Consider the following 17994-nt stretch of genomic DNA (forward strand, 5'->3'; position numbering starts at 1 on the left):
GAAGGCCGGGGTTAGCGCAACTGACCAAGGATGATTCTGAAAAACAGACGTCATTCACCCTGCCTCGAGCAGAATCACTGAGGATTCTGGCATTGCAACCACAGATGCTTGGAGGGAGACTTCCTTCACTCACGGCCACGCCGAGTCGCCAAGCCTCCAATGTCAGCACATCACCTACCACGTGCATCAGCCAAACCCAGGCTCCCCAGCCAGCTTGCATGAGCCGGAAGATTTCATTCTGGGAAAGGACAGTGCCCCAGCCTCTAAATGGATGTCCCCTCAGGGCCCCACTGTGGACCCCCTAACCACCTGTGTTTCTGTCAGCTCACCCTCGTGGCAGAAATTTCCTCCCTGGGGTAGTACTTCAGGGGATCGTCCCCCACGTCCTGGTCAATGATCTGATGGCAATAAGAGCAAGGTCTGCCCAGGGCTGACCAGGCCCCTAACCCTCCCGTGAGAAGCCAAGAGCTCCAACATCAATCGCCAACTGTGCGCAGGCCCAAACCAAACGCACCTCAGCAATCCTGTCCGATGCTGGGCAGTTGTGGCCTGACAGCCAATTGAGAAAGTTCAGGCTACTGGTGTCCAGCCTGTGGCTGGGTGCTCCCCGTTCAAAGTCCCAGGCTGTAAACTGGGGTGGAACGACATGCCCTATACCCTGTAGAAAGAGAGGGGAGACAGGGGCGGATGCGGCAGCTGAAGCATCCACCCACAACCCCACCCCGGCTCCTTTGCGTGCCCATACTCACCACCCTGGTAGCCCCGTTTACCAGTAATGTCAAGGTAATATTCCTTAACAATCATCGTGTTCCAGAAATACAGGTTGTCCGGAAAGGAGAAGATCAGCTTGCAGCGGGACCGTGGTTGGCTCCGCACCTGCATCTGCCAGCACAGGGAGGAGGAGAAAGGTGAAAGCATCGAGGGGTCTCTGCTTGTCTCCCAGGAGGGCCTTAACAGCCTCCATGATGCCTCTGTAAAGTCTCACAGTACAGGCCCATGGATAACACCATCCCTAACCTCCTTGTCAAGTGCCATACCCACCCATCCTCAGCCTCCCTCACTGACCTTGAAGTCAATCATATACCTAAGAAAATCTTCATCCTGGGCGCTGATTATGATTGACACTTGAGGGTGGTTCATAATCTGCTTTGGGTCACGGAGACATTCAGGCCACATGCCGGGCCAAGAAGAGCCAGGGGCAACAGCCCTAGTCTGGCCTGGAGTAGGACACTGGAAGAGGCATCTGCAAGGATGCTGGGCACTCGCGCTTGCCCGGTCATGACTCACATTTTCAGGCCCTGCCATACCATCAGACCTGCTCGTGGCTCTGGGTTCCCTGTGCTGTTCTGCATCTCAGGTGGTCTGCAACCCAAAAGTAGGGGCTATTTCTCACCTCTCCTGCCCGCCTTCTGCCCCGTGTTTGCTGGATAGTAGCTTGTCACTGGTAACATGGTTAGGACTTGTAGTTTTTTTGACTACCGTATCTGAAAGAAACTGCGGTGTGTGGGTGTTTCTATGTGTGTTTGAATATGTGTGTATCTATGGGTGTGTATGTTTGTGTGTGTGTGTGTGTGCGAGTGTGCGAGACTGCCATGTCTCAGCTATTTCCAGGGATCATCCACATTTAGAAAACTAAATGTCTGCAGTTGCTGCTCTAGTGTACTCTCTCTGGTCATCCTGACCTAGGGGCCCTGGGTACTGATCCTCCTCAGATGCAGGCCTGAAGGGGAAACCCCGAGTCATGGCTGTGACACTTCCAGGTGTGGCTCTGACCAGATACTTCTCGGTTGTGCCTTTGAAACCTGCCAATGCCCAGGACCACACTTTTGTCAGCGGCCTGCCACACCCTACCTCTGCAATCGCCACACACCCGCACCCCACCAATCCTGCACATGCTCCTGCTTCTGCTCCACCTCCTCCTCCTCTTCCCGACAGGCAAAGACCTAGGAGCTGCAGGAAGGAAACAACTTTGGCCCAGAAGCCAGGGATGCCCTGGAGGATGGCGCTACTCCGAGCCAAGTGACGCTTCCTTCTCAGATCGTTCATGAGCATGAAGCGAACAGAGGCTTGGCGGTTTTCCTCATGCAGTGAGCTCACTTCCAACTGCAGGGCAGTCAGTGCCTGTAGCGCATTTGGTGCCGGCCGCTCACTCGGGCTTCCAGGTCTTTGCAGGCCCTGCTCCTGCAGCGTCTTCTCCTCCAGCTCCTGGGAGGACCCCTGATCCCACTCCTCAACTGCCACAACCTCCACCTCCTCAATGACATCTTCCGCCAGCAGCTGGCACACCTGCCAGATACCCACCTCGTCTCCGTCCACCAGGGTCCCCCCGCTGTCCTCCACCGCCTCCACCACGTGGAGGGTGACCTCTTCGCCTGCTGTTCCACCTGGTGGGCAAAGTCCCAGCCGTGCACGGCATCACAAAGGCAGACACCCTGGCCACTTCCCCCTGAGCACCCGGACTCCCACCTAAGAATGTCCGGAGTCGCAGGACACTCCTGCCTTCTTCCGGCTTCCTCTCACGCTCCTCTGGAACATGGCTGTGACCCCTAACTGGGGTAGATGCGAAGGGACCGGACATAATAGCACAGAAAGTGGTGCGCAATGGCGGCCCGGCTGAGGTAAACGGGTGTGGCTCGCTAGCTCTTTGGGGCGGGGTGAGAGCAGAATGGTCAGGAAGTGGAGCCTGGTGTGTGGCTGGTGGCCTGACCATGAAAAAAGGGGTTCTGGAGAGGCCACGACAGGGTGCACAGGGATGAGCCCAACACGCGGGATCCCTGGGCTGTGAGCTAGGCTCAGGCTGCTGAGTCAAATCGAGACCAATCGCAGAGACGGTAGTGGGCGGCACCCTGAGGGAAACTCCCCTGGACCAGAGGGTGGCTTCCCTGCTTTCTGGGCTCCAGCGCCTCCACGGGGTGCCATTCGGCTTCAGGGAGGGCATGGCTATTGCATCTGGCCTTACTGCAGGTGCTGGCATTGAATTGGCCTCAGGAATTTCAAGCCCTGTGTTCTCGCACTGCAATCCAAAGAGCACACTGCTGTGTCCCTTGGGACCACCCATCCTTGGGAGCTCTCCTTGAGAATCTAAAGGATAGGCAGGTGCACAAAGTGGCTGGATATTTCCTTCCTGGGACAGGATTCTGCTACTCTCTGAATGGTAGGGGAGTGTGTTCAAACCCCAACCCTTACAACACTTGACCTCCACTCTTCAGGGGAACCAGATCCATAGAGCAGAGATCTCTCTCTTTGTCTCTGCTTCTCGCCTATCACTAATTCTGGTGATCCTGCAGTTTGTGCACCAGGGAATGCTGCCTGTGTGTCTCCGACTCTCTAAGTGGTGCTGTGGTCCTCTACCATTCTCCGGACACCAGCGCTCAGAAGAGACGCTTCACCTTGGAGTGAAGGCAAGCCCTTCTCCTGCTCAGTGAGCCACACCCATGGCAGATGAGACTGTTCTGTGCCACAGGGTCGGAGAGTGCTCTCAAACTGGAAAGCCCATGGTGGGTGGTCACTGCTGAAGCACAGAAGGGGACGGGCGACCCTCCGTCCCTCGCTGGGCTGACAAGAACGCTGCACAGGATTCTGGCCGCATGGACACACCTTGCGCTGAGGGAGAAACTGGTCACGGTCTGCTGGCATGATGGTACTCCCTGAACCTTGCTGGAATGCCTACCAGTGAGAGGCTAAGGACGCCAGTGCATTGAGTTCCACGACACACCAGTGCCGGAGGCCTGCACGATGGCCCGTTTACCCTATCGAGGCCCTTTCAAAGAGGTTCTGTTCTCCAGGTGAGAACATATCCCAGCCTACCCAGTGGTCAAACCTGTGGGTCTGGTACCAGCAAGACGATCAACCTAAGCCATCCTTCCTATAGTCCTCATAGGCGGTATCTGTGTTCTGCAAAGTGTACAAAGAGAGTTGTCTCACACTTGATGATTCCGCAGGTAGGAGGTGCTTATGCTCCAGTGCCACTGTATCTCTGAAACCTTACACAAAAGGCAAGGGGTGCTCATGCTCTTGGACAGGACATGGGAAGAATGCCCAGCACTTAAGAAGGATGCCAAGGCCCTCATAGCTGTTTGTCCAAAGGGCTGTTGGCTCACCCACCGCAGCTTCTGTGCCTGGGACTACAGCCCAATCTGTGTCTCGGCTCCTCTGCACTCAACGATCATGCCCAGGTGATTTCCTCCTGCCTCTCCTTTCTGCCAGAGGTCGGGGCTGCAGGCCTCTGTTTCCATGTAGAACTTGCTAACTCAGTGAGATCATAGGGCATGATTCCCTGGCTTCACTGCTTCTGCTGGCAAGAGTCTATGTTCCCTTCATATTTCCGCTGTCCTTTCTTGCGTCACCTAGCTAGGTGTCTTCGGTCTGTTCACCCACACAGGTGCCCTGCTAGGCACTTCTCCGCACGAATATGAACACATGTCCACATATCCACACTCACATCCCTGAGAGGACACTTACACATGTGCGGAAGTACAGGCTTTTATGTCCAGGAACATGGATTTCGGTAAGCACCCGAAATTCTTTGTCCATGTTATTTTCCTTCACTTGCTCGTTGATCCTGTCAGCTTGCACTTCTATCTCTGTGACTTGTGCTCAATGTTAACAAGATCATGGCATTGTTCATGACAGCGACGGACCTGCAGAGCATCTGGCAAGCCTGGAAGTGCTCGATGTGGACAGTTAAGAGACTTGTGCCTGTGTTCCACATTCTCCCATAACCTTGGGCAGGTTCACAGTACCAGTCATGTTGGCATGATTCCTTTACCTGTGCTTTCCTTCAGGGAACCAGAAAACAAGGGCCTTTGGGCTTAGATGACTTGGAGAACTGTTGTCTCGATGTGCACCTCTCTACATCATGCCTTGTCAAGTCTGTGTCCCATTGCATGCTTATATCCCTTAGGGCCCACAGCATTCTGGCTGAGGGCCCCTGTCCTCCCTATCTCTGGAGCTTTCTGTATGCACCTGTCTACCTGTGCCCCCAGTGCTCCCTCCCTGTAGCTGGAAAACGCCAATGAGATGCCCAAGGCTCCAACAGCCCCAAGAGACCGTGGCAGGTCTGGGACAGATACAATGTCGTGAAGAAGGTGCACATGCATATACAGGGTCTCTTCCAGTACAAGGCATGGGATTTGAGACCAGAAACTGAAGGTTGCATCCCTAAAACTAGTCCCTTCAGTTTACTACTACCCAGACCCACGAAGTCCCTGAACGGATGATGCCCTGGGAAACTGGCCTTTTTAGGCCCACGGCTCATGCCCTTCTTGGGCAGAAAGTACCATTTCCATCTCAAGTGCACACAGATGGCTTGATCTCACCCAAGGCCTCAATCATTTGATAAATGCCAGGCCTTTATTTCAGTTGCTCTTACTTGGCCCAGGTAGGATTCTGGAGAGACATACATCTCTGCTTGCCTACCTTGCCCATGCGCCAAGGAAGGCAGTCCCCTGTTGTGCCCAGGGACATGGAAAACGGTCACCTGGAAAGTAGGGTCTCTCTGAGTGTCGCCTGGCACAGATCCCCTAAGACCAAATCGGAGATTCTGCTCCAGTGAGAATGCCAGAATCCACCTTCAAGATCAAACTCTCACCTTTGCCACTCTGGCCTTACAGCCAGGGGAAAGACCCCAGGGGAGGGAAGGGATTCACGTCAGGGGGTCAGCACGAAGCATGATGCACCTTTTGGCAGGACCAAGGAAAACAGGCAGGCTCTGTGCGGACCCCAGGGCCCTCCTTGTCTCCCACTGTCCCAGGGTCCCTTGGGGCAAGCAGCCAGCCCACCATCCTTGCGTCCTCCCACTTCCCTGCCTCAGAGGCACCCGCCGGCAGAAGAACACACATGTACACACCACACATGTGCTCTCTTCGCCTTTCTGCACTGCCAGGGAGGTTGCAAGTGCCTGGTGGCATGCCACGCTCACACCCTGTGCCTTCTAGGATGCCTGGGGTTTCGCACGGACAGCCTACGTCAGCACAGCTGACATGTAGTGTTTGATCGTGCCAGTGTGTGCTCCTTCGGGAGGGACAGTGCTGCCTGACGGGCTGATCCTGAGCAGTACGGGGCCAGGATTTCTCTATTGCATCCTTCTCACGTGTGTGGAAAAAGTCTCCAGGGCAGCAGGCTCTCTGTGCCTCCTCCTCCTTTGGGTCTCTGCCCTTCTCTACAGGTCCTTAGGCTCCTCACCACCCTGGGTCCTGCCATAGCCATGCCCAACATTTCTATCAGCTGGCCCACTCTGCCACAGACTCAGGGGTCCACAGGCAGTGGTTTCAAAGCCCCACGCCACCTGATTTGCCCTGGGCGAATGCTCTGATCACCAAAACCACCACCTGGTCCAAATACACAAAATAACACGGTAGAAAATGTGAACGTGTATTCCTTTTTTGTCTAGTTGCACACATGGGAGTCATGCTCTGAATTACCACTAGCCATCCTTTCCTCTTTCCCACCCTGGACAGGATTACTGCAGAGACAGGTCGACCAATGACCCTCAGTCTGGTAACGCCTCGTGCCTCCTCTTCCCGTCGCTTGGCAGTTCCTCTCTGACACCTTCATCTGTTCATCTGCCCTGAAGCCAGAAACACACACACACACACACACACACACACACAGACCCACATTAACACAGGTGAAACAAGACCACGAGTGTATATACACACACATGCTCAGCATGGGGATACAAACACAAACAGAGAACACAGCTCTCTTAGTAGACGAAGACGCCTGTGCACAGCAAAGTGGTAAATGGCATCACTAGGCACCATGTCATTCCATTCGGGCCCCCTGTCCACCTGGTCCCACAGCTCTTACGTATTTTCCCAAGCCGGCCTGAGGCGGTCCCAGCGTGGCCTGCGTGGTGGCAGTGAGACGGTGAGTGGTGGATGTGGAAATTCACAGACGACCCCAAAGTCAGCACCTATGTGCACTGGCAGCCCATGGAGCATGCCATTCCAGTCATAGGCTATCCCAGGAGCAGTGGTGGGAGGGTAGGACCCAGACAATCTCAAACTTTCTGAGCAGCAGAAGGCCGGGGTTAGCGCAACTGACCAAGGATGATTCTGAAAAACAGACGTCATTCACCCTGCCTCGAGCAGAATCACTGAGGATTCTGGCATTGCAACCACAGATGCTTGGAGGGAGACTTCCTTCACTCACGGCCACGCCGAGTCGCCAAGCCTCTAATGTCAGCACATCACCTACCACGTGCATCAGCCAAACCCAGGCTCCCCAGCCAGCTTGCATGAGCCGGAAGATTTCATTCTGGGAAAGGACAGTGCCCCAGCCTCTAAATGGATGTCCCCTCAGGGCCCCACTGTGGACCCCCTAACCACCTGTGTTTCTGTCAGCTCACCCTCGTGGCAGGAATTTCCTCCCTGGGGTAGTACTTCAGGGGATCGTCCCCCACGTCCTGGTCAATGATCTGATGGCAATAAGAGCAAGGTCTGCCCAGGGCTGACCAGGCCCCTAACCCTCCCGTGAGAAGCCAAGAGCTCCAACATCAATCGCAAACTGTGCGCAGGCCCAAACCAAACGCACCTCAGCAATCCTGTCCGATGCTGGGCAGTTGTGGCCTGACAGCCAATTGAGAAAGTTCAGGCTACTGGTGTCCAGCCTGTGGCTGGGTGCTCCCCGTTCAAAGTCCCAGGCTGTAAACTGGGGTGGAACGACATGCCCTATACCCTGTAGAAAGAGAGGGGAGACAGGGGCGGATGCGGCAGCTGAAGCATCCACCCACAACCCCACCCCGGCTCCTTTGCGTGCCCATACTCACCACCCTGGTAGCCCCGTTTACCAGTAATGTCAAGGTAATATTCCTTAACAACCATCGTGTTCCAGAAATACAGGTTGTCCGGAAAGGAGAAGATCAGCTTGCAGCGGGACCGTGGTTGGCTCCGCACCTGCATCTGCCAGCACAGGGAGGAGGAGAAAGGTGAAAGCATCGAGGGGTCTCTGCTTGTCTCCCAGGAGGGCCTTAACAGCCTCCATGATGCCTCTGTAAAGTCTCACAGTACAGGCCCATGGATAACACCATCCCCAACCTCCTTGTCAAGTGCCATACCCACCCATCCTCAGCCTCCCTCACTGACCTTGAAGTCAATCATATACCTAAGAAAATCTTCATCCTGGGCACTGATTATGATTGACACTTGAGGGTGGTTCATAATCTGCTTTGGGTCACGGAGACATTCAGGCCACATGCCGGGCCAAGAAGAGCCAGGGGCAACAGCCCTAGTCTGGCCTGGAGTAGGACACTGGAAGAGGCATCTGCAAGGATGCTGGGCACTCGCGCTTGCCCGGTCATGACTCACATTTTCAGGCCCTGCCATACCATCAGACCTGCTCGTGGCTCTGGGTTCCCTGTGCTGTTCTGCATCTCAGGTGGTCTGCAACCCAAAAGTAGGGGCTATTTCTCACCTCTCCTGCCCGCCTTCTGCCCCGTGTTTGCTGGATAGTAGCTTGTCACTGGTAACATGGTTAGGACTTGTAGTTTTTTTGACTACCGTATCTGAAAGAAACTGCGGTGTGTGGGTGTTTCTATGTGTGTTTGAATATGTGTGTATCTATGGGTGTGTATGTTTGTGTGTGTGTGTGTGTGCGAGTGTGCGAGACTGCCATGTTTCAGCTATTTCCAGGGATCATCCACATTTAGAAAACTAAATGTCTGCAGTTGCTGCTCTAGTGTACTCTCTCTGGTCATCCTGACCTAGGGGCCCTGGGTACTGATCCTCCTCAGATGCAGGCCTGAAGGGGAAACCCCGAGTCATGGCTGTGACACTTCCAGGTGTGGCTCTGACCAGATACTTCTCGGTTGTGCCTTTGAAACCTGCCAATGCCCAGGACCACACTTTTGTCAGCGGCCTGCCGCACCCTACCTCTGCAATCGCCACACACCCGCACCCCACCAATCCTGCACATGCTCCTGCTTCTGCTCCACCTCCTCCTCCTCTTCCCGACAGGCAAAGACCTAGGAGCTGCAGGAAGGAAACAACTTTGGCCCAGAAGCCAGGGATGCCCTGGAGGATGGCGCTACTCCGAGCCAAGTGACGCTTCCTTCTCAGATCGTTCATGAGCATGAAGCGAACAGAGGCTTGGCGGTTTTCCTCATGCAGTGAGCTCACTTCCAACTGCAGGGCAGTCAGTGCCTGTAGCGCATTTGGTGCCGGCCGCTCACTCGGGCTTCCAGGTCTTTGCAGGCCCTGCTCCTGCAGCGTCTTCTCCTCCAGCTCCTGGGAGGACCCCTGATCCCACTCCTCAACTGCCACAACCTCCACCTCCTCAATGACATCTTCCGCCAGCAGCTGGCACACCTGCCAGATACCCACCTCGTCTCCGTCCACCAGGGTCCCCCCGCTGTCCTCCACCGCCTCCACCACGTGGAGGGTGACCTCTTCGCCTGCTGTTCCACCTGGTGGGCAAAGTCCCAGCCGTGCACGGCATCACAAAGGCAGACACCCTGGCCACTTCCCCCTGAGCACCCGGACTCCCACCTAAGAATGTCCGGAGTCGCAGGACACTCCTGCCTTCTTCCGGCTTCCTCTCACGCTCCTCTGGAACATGGCTGTGACCCCTAACTGGGGTAGATGCGAAGGGACCGGACATAATAGCACAGAAAGTGGTGCGCAATGGCGGCCCGGCTGAGGTAAACGGGTGTGGCTCGCTAGCTCTTTGGGGCGGGGTGAGAGCAGAATGGTCAGGAAGTGGAGCCTGGTGTGTGGCTGGTGGCCTGACCATGAAAAAAGGGGTTCTGGAGAGGCCACGACAGGGTGCACAGGGATGAGCCCAACACGCGGGATCCCTGGGCTGTGAGCTAGGCTCAGGCTGCTGAGTCAAATCGAGACCAATCGCAGAGACGGTAGTGGGCGGCACCCTGAGGGAAACTCCCCTGGACCAGAGGGTGGCTTCCCTGCTTTCTGGGCTCCAGCGCCTCCACGGGGTGCCATTCGGCTTCAGGGAGGGCATGGCTATTGCATCTGGCCTTACTGCAGGTGCTGGCATTGAATTGGCCTCAGGAATTTCAAGCCCTGTGTTCTCGCACTGCAATCCAAAGAGCACACTGCTGTGTCCCTTGGGACCACCCATCCTTGGGAGCTCTCCTTGAGAATCTAAAGGATAGGCAGGTGCACAAAGTGGCTGGATATTTCCTTCCTGGGACAGGATTCTGCTACTCTCTGAATGGTAGGGGAGTGTGTTCAAACCCCAACCCTTACAACACTTGACCACTCTTCAGGGGAACCAGATCCATAGAGCAGAGATCTCTCTCTTTGTCTCTGCTTCTCGCCTATCACTAATTCTGGTGATCCTGCAGTTTGTGCACCAGGGAATACTGCCTGTGTGTCTCCGACTCTCTAAGTGGTGCTGTGGTCCTCTACCATTCTCCGGACACCAGCGCTCAGAAGAGACGCTTCACCTTGGAGTGAAGGCAAGCCCTTCTCCTGCTCAGTGAGCCACACCCATGGCAGATGAGACTGTTCTGTGCCACAGGGTCGGAGAGTGCTCTCAAACTGGAAAGCCCATGGTGGGTGGTCACTGCTGAAGCACAGAAGGGGACGGGCGACCCTCCGTCCCTCGCTGGGCTGACAAGAACGCTGCACAGGATTCTGGCCGCATGGACACACCTTGCGCTGAGGGAGAAATGGGTCACGGTCTGCTGGCATGATGGTACTCCCTGAACCTTGCTGGAATGCCTACCAGTGAGAGGCTAAGGACGCCAGTGCATTGAGTTCCACGACACACCAGTGCCGGAGGCCTGCACGATGGCCCGTTTACCCTATCGAGTCCCTTTCAAAGAGATTCTGTTCTTCAGGTGAGAACATATCCCAGCCTACCCGGTGGCCCAGACCTGTGGCGCTCATACCAGCAAGACAATCAACCTAAGCCATCCTTCCTATAGTCCTCATAGGCAGTATCTGTGTTCTGCAAGGGTACAAAGAGAGATGTCTCACACTCGATGATTCGGAAGGTAGCAGGTGCTTATGCTCCAGTGCTGCTGTATCTCTGAAACATTACACGAAAGGCAAGGGGTGCTCATGCTCCTGTCTAGGACATGGAAAGAATGCCCAGCATTTAAGAAGTATGCCAAGTCCCCAAAACCCACTGGGAAAAAAAAATAATAAAAAAAAAAAAGAAAAAAAAGAAAAAAAAAAAAAAAAAAAAGAAGTATGCCAAGTCCCTCCTTGCTGTTTTTCCAAAGGGCTGTTGGCTCACCCACCACATCTTCTGTGCCTGGGACTACAGACCAATCTGTGTCTCGGCTCCTCTGCACTCAACCATCATGCACAGGTGATTTCCTCCCGCCTCTCCTTTCTGCCAGAGGTCCGGGCTGCAGGCCTCTATTTCCATGTAGAAATTGCTAACTCAGTGAGATCATAGGGCATGATTCCCTGGCTTCACTGCTTCTGCTGGCAAGAGTCTATATTCCGTTCATGTTTCCGCTGTCCATTCTTGCGTCACCTAGCTAGATGTGTTCTGAAGGTTCACCATCACAAATGTACTGGTAGGCGCTTCTGTGCATGAATATGCACACATGTCCACATGTTCACACTCACATCCCTGAGAGGAGACTTACACATGTGCGGAAGTACAGGCTTTTTTGTCCAGAAATATGGATTTTGGTAAGCACCAGACATTATTTTTCCATGTTATTTTCCTTCACTTGCTCGTTGATCCTGTCAGCTTGCACTTCTATCTCGGTGACTTGTACTCAATGTTAACAAGATCATGGTATTGTTCATGACAGGGACAGACCTGCAGAGCGTCTGGCAGGCCTGTAAGTGTTCGGTGTGGACAGCTGAGTGACTTGTGCCTGTGTTCCATATTCTCACATAACCTTTTGAGGTTTACAGTACCAGTCATGTTGGCATGATTCCATTACCTGTGCTTTCCTTCATGGAGCCAGAAAACACGGGCCTTTGATCTCAGCTGACTTGGAGAACTGCTTTCTCCATGTGCACCTCTCTACATCATGCCTTGTCAAGTCTGTGCCCCATTGCATGCCTATATCCCTTAGGGCCCACAGCATCCTGGCTGAGGGTCCCTGTCCTCCCTATCTCTGGACCTATCTGTGTGCACCTGTCTTCCCATGCACCCAGCGCTCCCTCCCTGTAGCTGGAAAAGGCCAATGAGATGCCCAAGGGTCCAACAGCCCCAAGAGACCGTGGCAGGCCTGGGACAGATACAATGTCGTGAAGAAGGTGCACATGCATCTACAGGTTCTCTTCCAGTACAAAGCATGGGATCTGAGACCAGAAACGAAAGGCGGCATCCCTAGAACTAGTCCCTTCAGTTTACTACTACCCAGACCCACGGAGTCCCCGAACAGATGATGCCCTCGGAAACTGGCCCTTTTAGGCATACGGCTTATGCCCCGCTTGGGCAGAAAGCACCATTTCTATCTCAAGTGCACCCAGAGGGCTTGATCCCACCCAAGGCCTCAATCATTTGATAAATGCCAGGCCTTGATTTCAGTTGCTCTCACTAGGCCCAGGTAGGATTCTGGAAAGACAGGTATCCCTGCTTGCCTACGTAGCCCATGCGCCAAGGAAGGCAGTCCCCAGTTGTGCCCAGGGACATGGAAAACAGTCACCTGGAAAGTAGGTTGCCTCTGAGTGTCGCCTGGGGCAGATCCCCTAAGACCAAATCGGAGATTCTGCTCCAGCGAGACTGACAGAATCCACCCTCAAGGTCAGACTGTCACCTTTTCCACTCTGGCCTTACAGCCAGGGGCAAGATCCCAGAGGAGGGAAGGGAATCACATCAGGGCGTTTAGCACGAACCATGAGGTACCTTTTGTCAGGACCACGGAAAACAAGCAGGCTCTGTGCGGGCCCCAGGGCCCTCCTTGTCTCCCACTGCCCCAGGATCCCTTGGAACAAGCAGCCAGCCCACCATCCTTGTGTCCTCCCATTTCCCTGCCTCACAGGCACACGCCGGCAGAGTGACACACACATACACCCCACATGTGCTCTTTTCACCTTTATGCACTGCCAGGGATGTTGCAAGTGCCGGGTGACATGCCACGCTCACACCCTTTGCCTGTTAGATTGCCTGGGGTTTTGCACGGACAGCCTACGTCAGCACAGCTGACATGTAGTGTTCGATCGTGCCAGTGTGTGCTCCTTTGGGAGGGAGCGTGCTGCCTGATGGGCTGATTCTGAGCAGCACGGGGCCAAGATTTCTCCAGTTTATCCTTCTCACGTGTGTGGAAAAAGTCTCCAGGGCATCAGGTTCTCTGTGCCTCCTCCTCCTTTGAGTCTCTGCCCTTCTCTACAGCACCTTAACCTATCACCACCGTAGCTCCTGCCATAGCCACTTCCAACATTTCCATCAGCTGGCCCACTCTGTCTCAGACTCAGGGGTCCACAGGCAGTGGTTTCAAAACCCCACCCTACCTGATTTGCCTGGGGCGAATCCTCTAACCACCCAACCCTTCACCTGGTCCAAATACACAAAATAACACAGTAGAAAATGTGAACGTGTATTCCTTTTTCGTCGAGTTGTGCACATGGGAGCCATGGTCTGAATTACACTGGGCATTCTTTCCTCTTTCCCACCCTGGACAGGATCACTGCAGAGATAGGTCGACTAATGTCCCTCAGTCTGGTGACGCCTCGTGCCACCTCTTCTCGTCGCTTGGCAGTTCCTCTCCTGAAACCTTCATCTGTACATCTGCCTTGAGCAAGAAAGACACACACACACACACAAAAAAAAACACACAGACCCACATTAACACAGGTGACAAAAAACCATGAGTGTATATACACACACATGCTCGGCATGGGGACACAAACATAAACAGGGAACACAGGTCTCTCAGTAGCTGAAGACGGCTCTGCTCAGCAATGTGGGAAATGGTATCAGTAGGCACCCTGTCCTTCCATTGGGGCCCCCTGTCCACCTCGTCCCGCAGCTCTTCCATAATTTCCCAAGCCAACCTGAAGCCCGTACCAGTGTGGCCTGCGTGGTGGCGGTGAGATGGTGAGTGGTGGATGTGGAAATTAACACACGACCCCAGAGCCAGCACCTAAGTGAAATGGCAGCCCATGGAGCATGCCTTTCCAGTCATAGGCTCCCCCAGGAGCAGTGGTGGGAGGGAAGGACCCAGACAATCTCAAACTTTCGGAGCAGCAGAAGGCCTGGGATAGCGTGATTGACTGAAGGATGATTCTGAAAAATAGACGTCATTCACCCTGCCTCGAGCAGAATCACTGAGGATTCTGGCATTGCAACCACAGATGCTTGGAGGGAGACTTCCTTCACTCACGGCCACACCGAGTCCCCAAGACTCCAGTCTCAGCCCGTCACCTGCCACGTGCATGAGACAAACCCAGGCTCCCCAGCCAGCTTGCATGAGCCTGAGGATTTCCATCTGGGAAAGGACAGTGCCCCAGCCTTTACACGGATGTCCCCTCAGGGCCCCGCTGAAGACCCCCTCACCACCTGTGTTTCTGTCACCTCCCCCTAGTGGCACAAATTTCCTCCCTGGGGTAGTACTTCAGGGGATCGTCCCACACGTCCTGGCCAATGATCTGATGGCAATAAGAGCAAGGTCAGCCCAGGGCTGACCAGGTCCATAAACCTCCCGTGAGAAGCCAAGAGCTCCAATATCAATCGCCAACTGTGCACACGCCCAAACCAAACGCACCTCAGCAATCCTGTCCGATGCCGGGCAGTTGTGGCCTGAGAGCCAATTGAGAAAGTTCAGGCACCTGGTGTCCAGTCTGCGGCTGGGTACTCCCAGTTCAAAGTCCGAGGACCAATGCACTGGTGTGGAACAACATGCCCTATACCCTGTAGAAAGAGAGGGGAGACAGGGGCGGATGCGGCAGCTGAAGCATCCACCCACCTCTCCACCTAGGCCCCCTTGCATACCCACACTCACCACCCTGGGAGCCCCGTTTACCAGTGATGTCAAGGTAATATTCCTTAACAATCACCATGTTCCAGAAGTACAGGTTGTCCCAAAACTAGAAGACCAGCTTGCAGAGGGACTGTGGTTGACTACGCACCTGCAACTGCCAGCACAGGGAGGATGGTAAAGGTGCAAGAATTGAGGGGCCACTGCTTTCCTACCAGGCGGGTCTTAACAGCCTCCATGACGCCTCTGCAAAGTCTCACACTACAGGCCCATGGATAACACCATCCCCCACCTCCCTGTCAAGTGCCATACCCACCCATCCTCAGCCTCTCTCACTGACCTTCAAGTCGATCGTGTACCTAAGAGTATCTTCATCCTGGGCGCTGATTATGATTGACACTTGAGGGTGGTTCATAATCTGCCTTGGGTCAAGGAGACATTCAGGTCACATGCCGGGCCAAGAAGAGCCAGGGGCAACAGCCCTAGTCTGGCCTGGACAAGGACACTGGAACAGGCATCTGCAAGGATGCTGGGCACCCGCGCTTGCCCAGTCATGACTCACATCTTCAGGCCCTGCCATACCATCAGAACTGCTCGTGGCTCTGGGTTCCCTGTGCTGTTCTGCAGCTCAGGTGGTCTGCAACCCAAAAGCAGGGGCTATTTCTCACCTCTCCTAGCCACCTTCTGGCCCGTGTTTGCTGGGTAGTAGCATGTCACTGGTAACATGGTTAGGACTTGTAATCCTTCTGACTACCATTCCTGAAAGAAACTGGGGGGTGTGTGTGTTTCTGTGTGTGTCTCAATGTGTGTGTATCTGTGTGTGTGTGTGTGTGTGTGTGTGTGCATGCACTGAAGACTGCCATGTCTCACCAATTTCCAGGGATCATCCACATTTACAACAATAAATGTCTGCAGATGCTGCTCTAGTGTACTCTCTCTGGTCATCCTGACCTAGAGGCCCTGGGTACTGATTCTCCTCAGATGCAGGCCTGAAGGGGAAACCCCGAGTCATGGATGTGAAACTTCCAGGTGTGGCTCTGACCAGATACTCCTCCACTGTGCTTTTGGAACATGCCAATGCCCAGGACCACACTTCTGTCAGCGGCCTGCAGTACCCTACCTCTGCCCTCGCCACACACCTGCACCCCCCTCCACTCCTGCACATGCTCCTGCTTCTGCTCCACCTCCTCCTCCTCTTCCCGACAGGCAAACACCTAGGAACAGCAGGAAGGATACAGCTTTGGCCCAGAAGCCATGGATGCCCTGAAGGATGGCGCTTCTCTGAGCCAAGTGACGCTTCCTCCTCAGATGGTTCACTCGCATGAAGCGAACAGAGGCCCGGCAGTTTTTCTCATGCACTGAGCTCACTTCCAACTGCAGGGCGGTCCGTGCCTGTAGCACATTTGGTGCCAGCCGCTCACTCAGTCCTCCAGGTCCTTCCAGGCCGTGCTCCTCCACCATCTTCTCCTCCAGCTCCTGGGAGGACAGCTGATCCCACTACTGATCTACCACAACCTCCACCTCCTCCAAGACATCTTCCACCAGCAGGTGGCACACCTGCCAGATACCCGCCTCGTCTCCCCCCACCAGGGCCCTCCCGCTGTCCCCCACCGCCGCCAGCACGTGGAGGGTGACCTCTTCACCTGCTGTGCCACCTGGTGGCTGCAAAGACCCAGCTGTGCACGGCATCGCGATGGCAGGCCCCCTGGCTAATGCCCCCTGAGCAACCGGGCCCCCATCTAAGAAGGTCCAGAGTCCCGGGACGCTCCCACCTTCCTCTGGCCGCCTCTAACTATCCTCTGGGTCATGGCTGTGATCCCGAGCTGGGGCAGATGCGAAGGGACCGGACATAATAGCACAGCAAGTGGTGTGCAATGGAGGCCCGGCTGAGGTAGCCGGGTGTGGCTGGCTAGCTCTTTCCGGCGGGGTTAGAGTGGAATGGTCAGGAAGTGGGGCCTGGAGTGTGGAATGTGGCCTGAGGCTGAAGAAAGGGGTTCTGGAGAGGCCAGGAGAGGGTGCACGGAGATCAGCCCAACACGCGGGCCCCCTAGGCTGTGAGACAGGCTCAGGCTGCTGGGTCAAATCGAGACCAATGGCAGAGAGGGTATTGGGCGGCATCCTGAGAGAAACTCCTCTAGACCAGAGGGTGCCTTCCCCGCCTCCTGGGTTCCAGCGACCCCACGTGGTGCCACTCGGCTTCAGGGAGGTCATGGCTATTGCATCTGGCCTTACTGCAGGTGCTGGCATTTAATTGGCCTCTGGAATTTCAAGCCATGTGTTCTCGCTCTGCAATCCAAAAAGCACACTGCTGTGTCCCATGGGACTGCCCATCCATAGGAGCTCTCCCTGAGTATCTAAAGGATAGGCAGGGGCGCAAAGTGGCTGGATACTTTCCTTCGTGGGACAGGATCCTGCTGCTGTCTGGATGGTAGGGGAGTGTGTACAAACCCCAACCCTTGCAACACTTGACTTCCACTCTTCAGGGGCACCAGATGCATAGGGCAGAAATCTCTCTCTTTTTCTCTGCTTTTCTCCTGTCACTGATTCTGGTGATCCTGCTGTTTGTGCACAAGGGAATGCTGCCTGTGTGTCTCAGACCCTCTAAGCGGTGCTGTGGTCCTCTGCCATTCTCCGAACACCAGCGCTCAGAAGAGACGATTCACCTTGGAGTGAAGGTAAGCCCTTCTCCTCCTCAGTGAGTCACACCCATGGCAGATGAGACTGTTCTGGGCAACAGGGTCGGAGAGTGCTCTCTCAAACTGGAAAGCTAACGGTGGGTGGTCACTGCTGAAGTGCAGAAAAGGACAGGCGACCCTCCTTCCCTCTCTGGGCAGACATGAACGCTGCACAGGACTCTGGCGACACGGCCACACCTTGCACTGGGGGAGAAACGGGTCACGGTCTGCTGGCATGACGGAACTACCTGAACCTTGCTGGAATGCCTATCAGTGAGAAGCTAAGGACACCAGCGTGTGGAGTTCCAAGACACACAAGTACCGGAGGCCTGGACAATGGCCTGTTTACCCTATTCAGGCCCTTTCAAAGAGGTTCTGTTCTCCAGGTGAGAACACATACCAGCCTACCCGGTGGCTCAAACCTGTGGGGCTGGTACCAGCAAGACGACCAACCTAAGCCATCCT

The 17994-nt window shown here is 54.9% G+C and overlaps 3 pseudogenes; all 3 read right to left on the bottom strand.

Annotated features, from left to right (window-relative positions):
• Positions 1 to 320: 320 nt before the first annotated feature.
• On the bottom strand, positions 321 to 2578 carry LOC133053571 (testis-specific Y-encoded protein 1-like; annotated as a pseudogene).
• Positions 2579 to 7342: 4764 nt separating this feature from the next.
• On the bottom strand, positions 7343 to 11853 carry LOC133053630 (testis-specific Y-encoded protein 1-like; annotated as a pseudogene).
• Positions 11854 to 14447: 2594 nt separating this feature from the next.
• LOC133053631 (testis-specific Y-encoded protein 1-like) lies at positions 14448 to 16705 on the bottom strand (annotated as a pseudogene).
• Between the last annotated feature and the right edge of the window lie 1289 nt (positions 16706 to 17994).

Source organism: Dama dama, chromosome Y, assembly GCF_033118175.1.
Source record: "Dama dama isolate Ldn47 chromosome Y, ASM3311817v1, whole genome shotgun sequence".
Classification (NCBI taxonomy): Eukaryota; Metazoa; Chordata; class Mammalia; order Artiodactyla; family Cervidae; genus Dama; species Dama dama.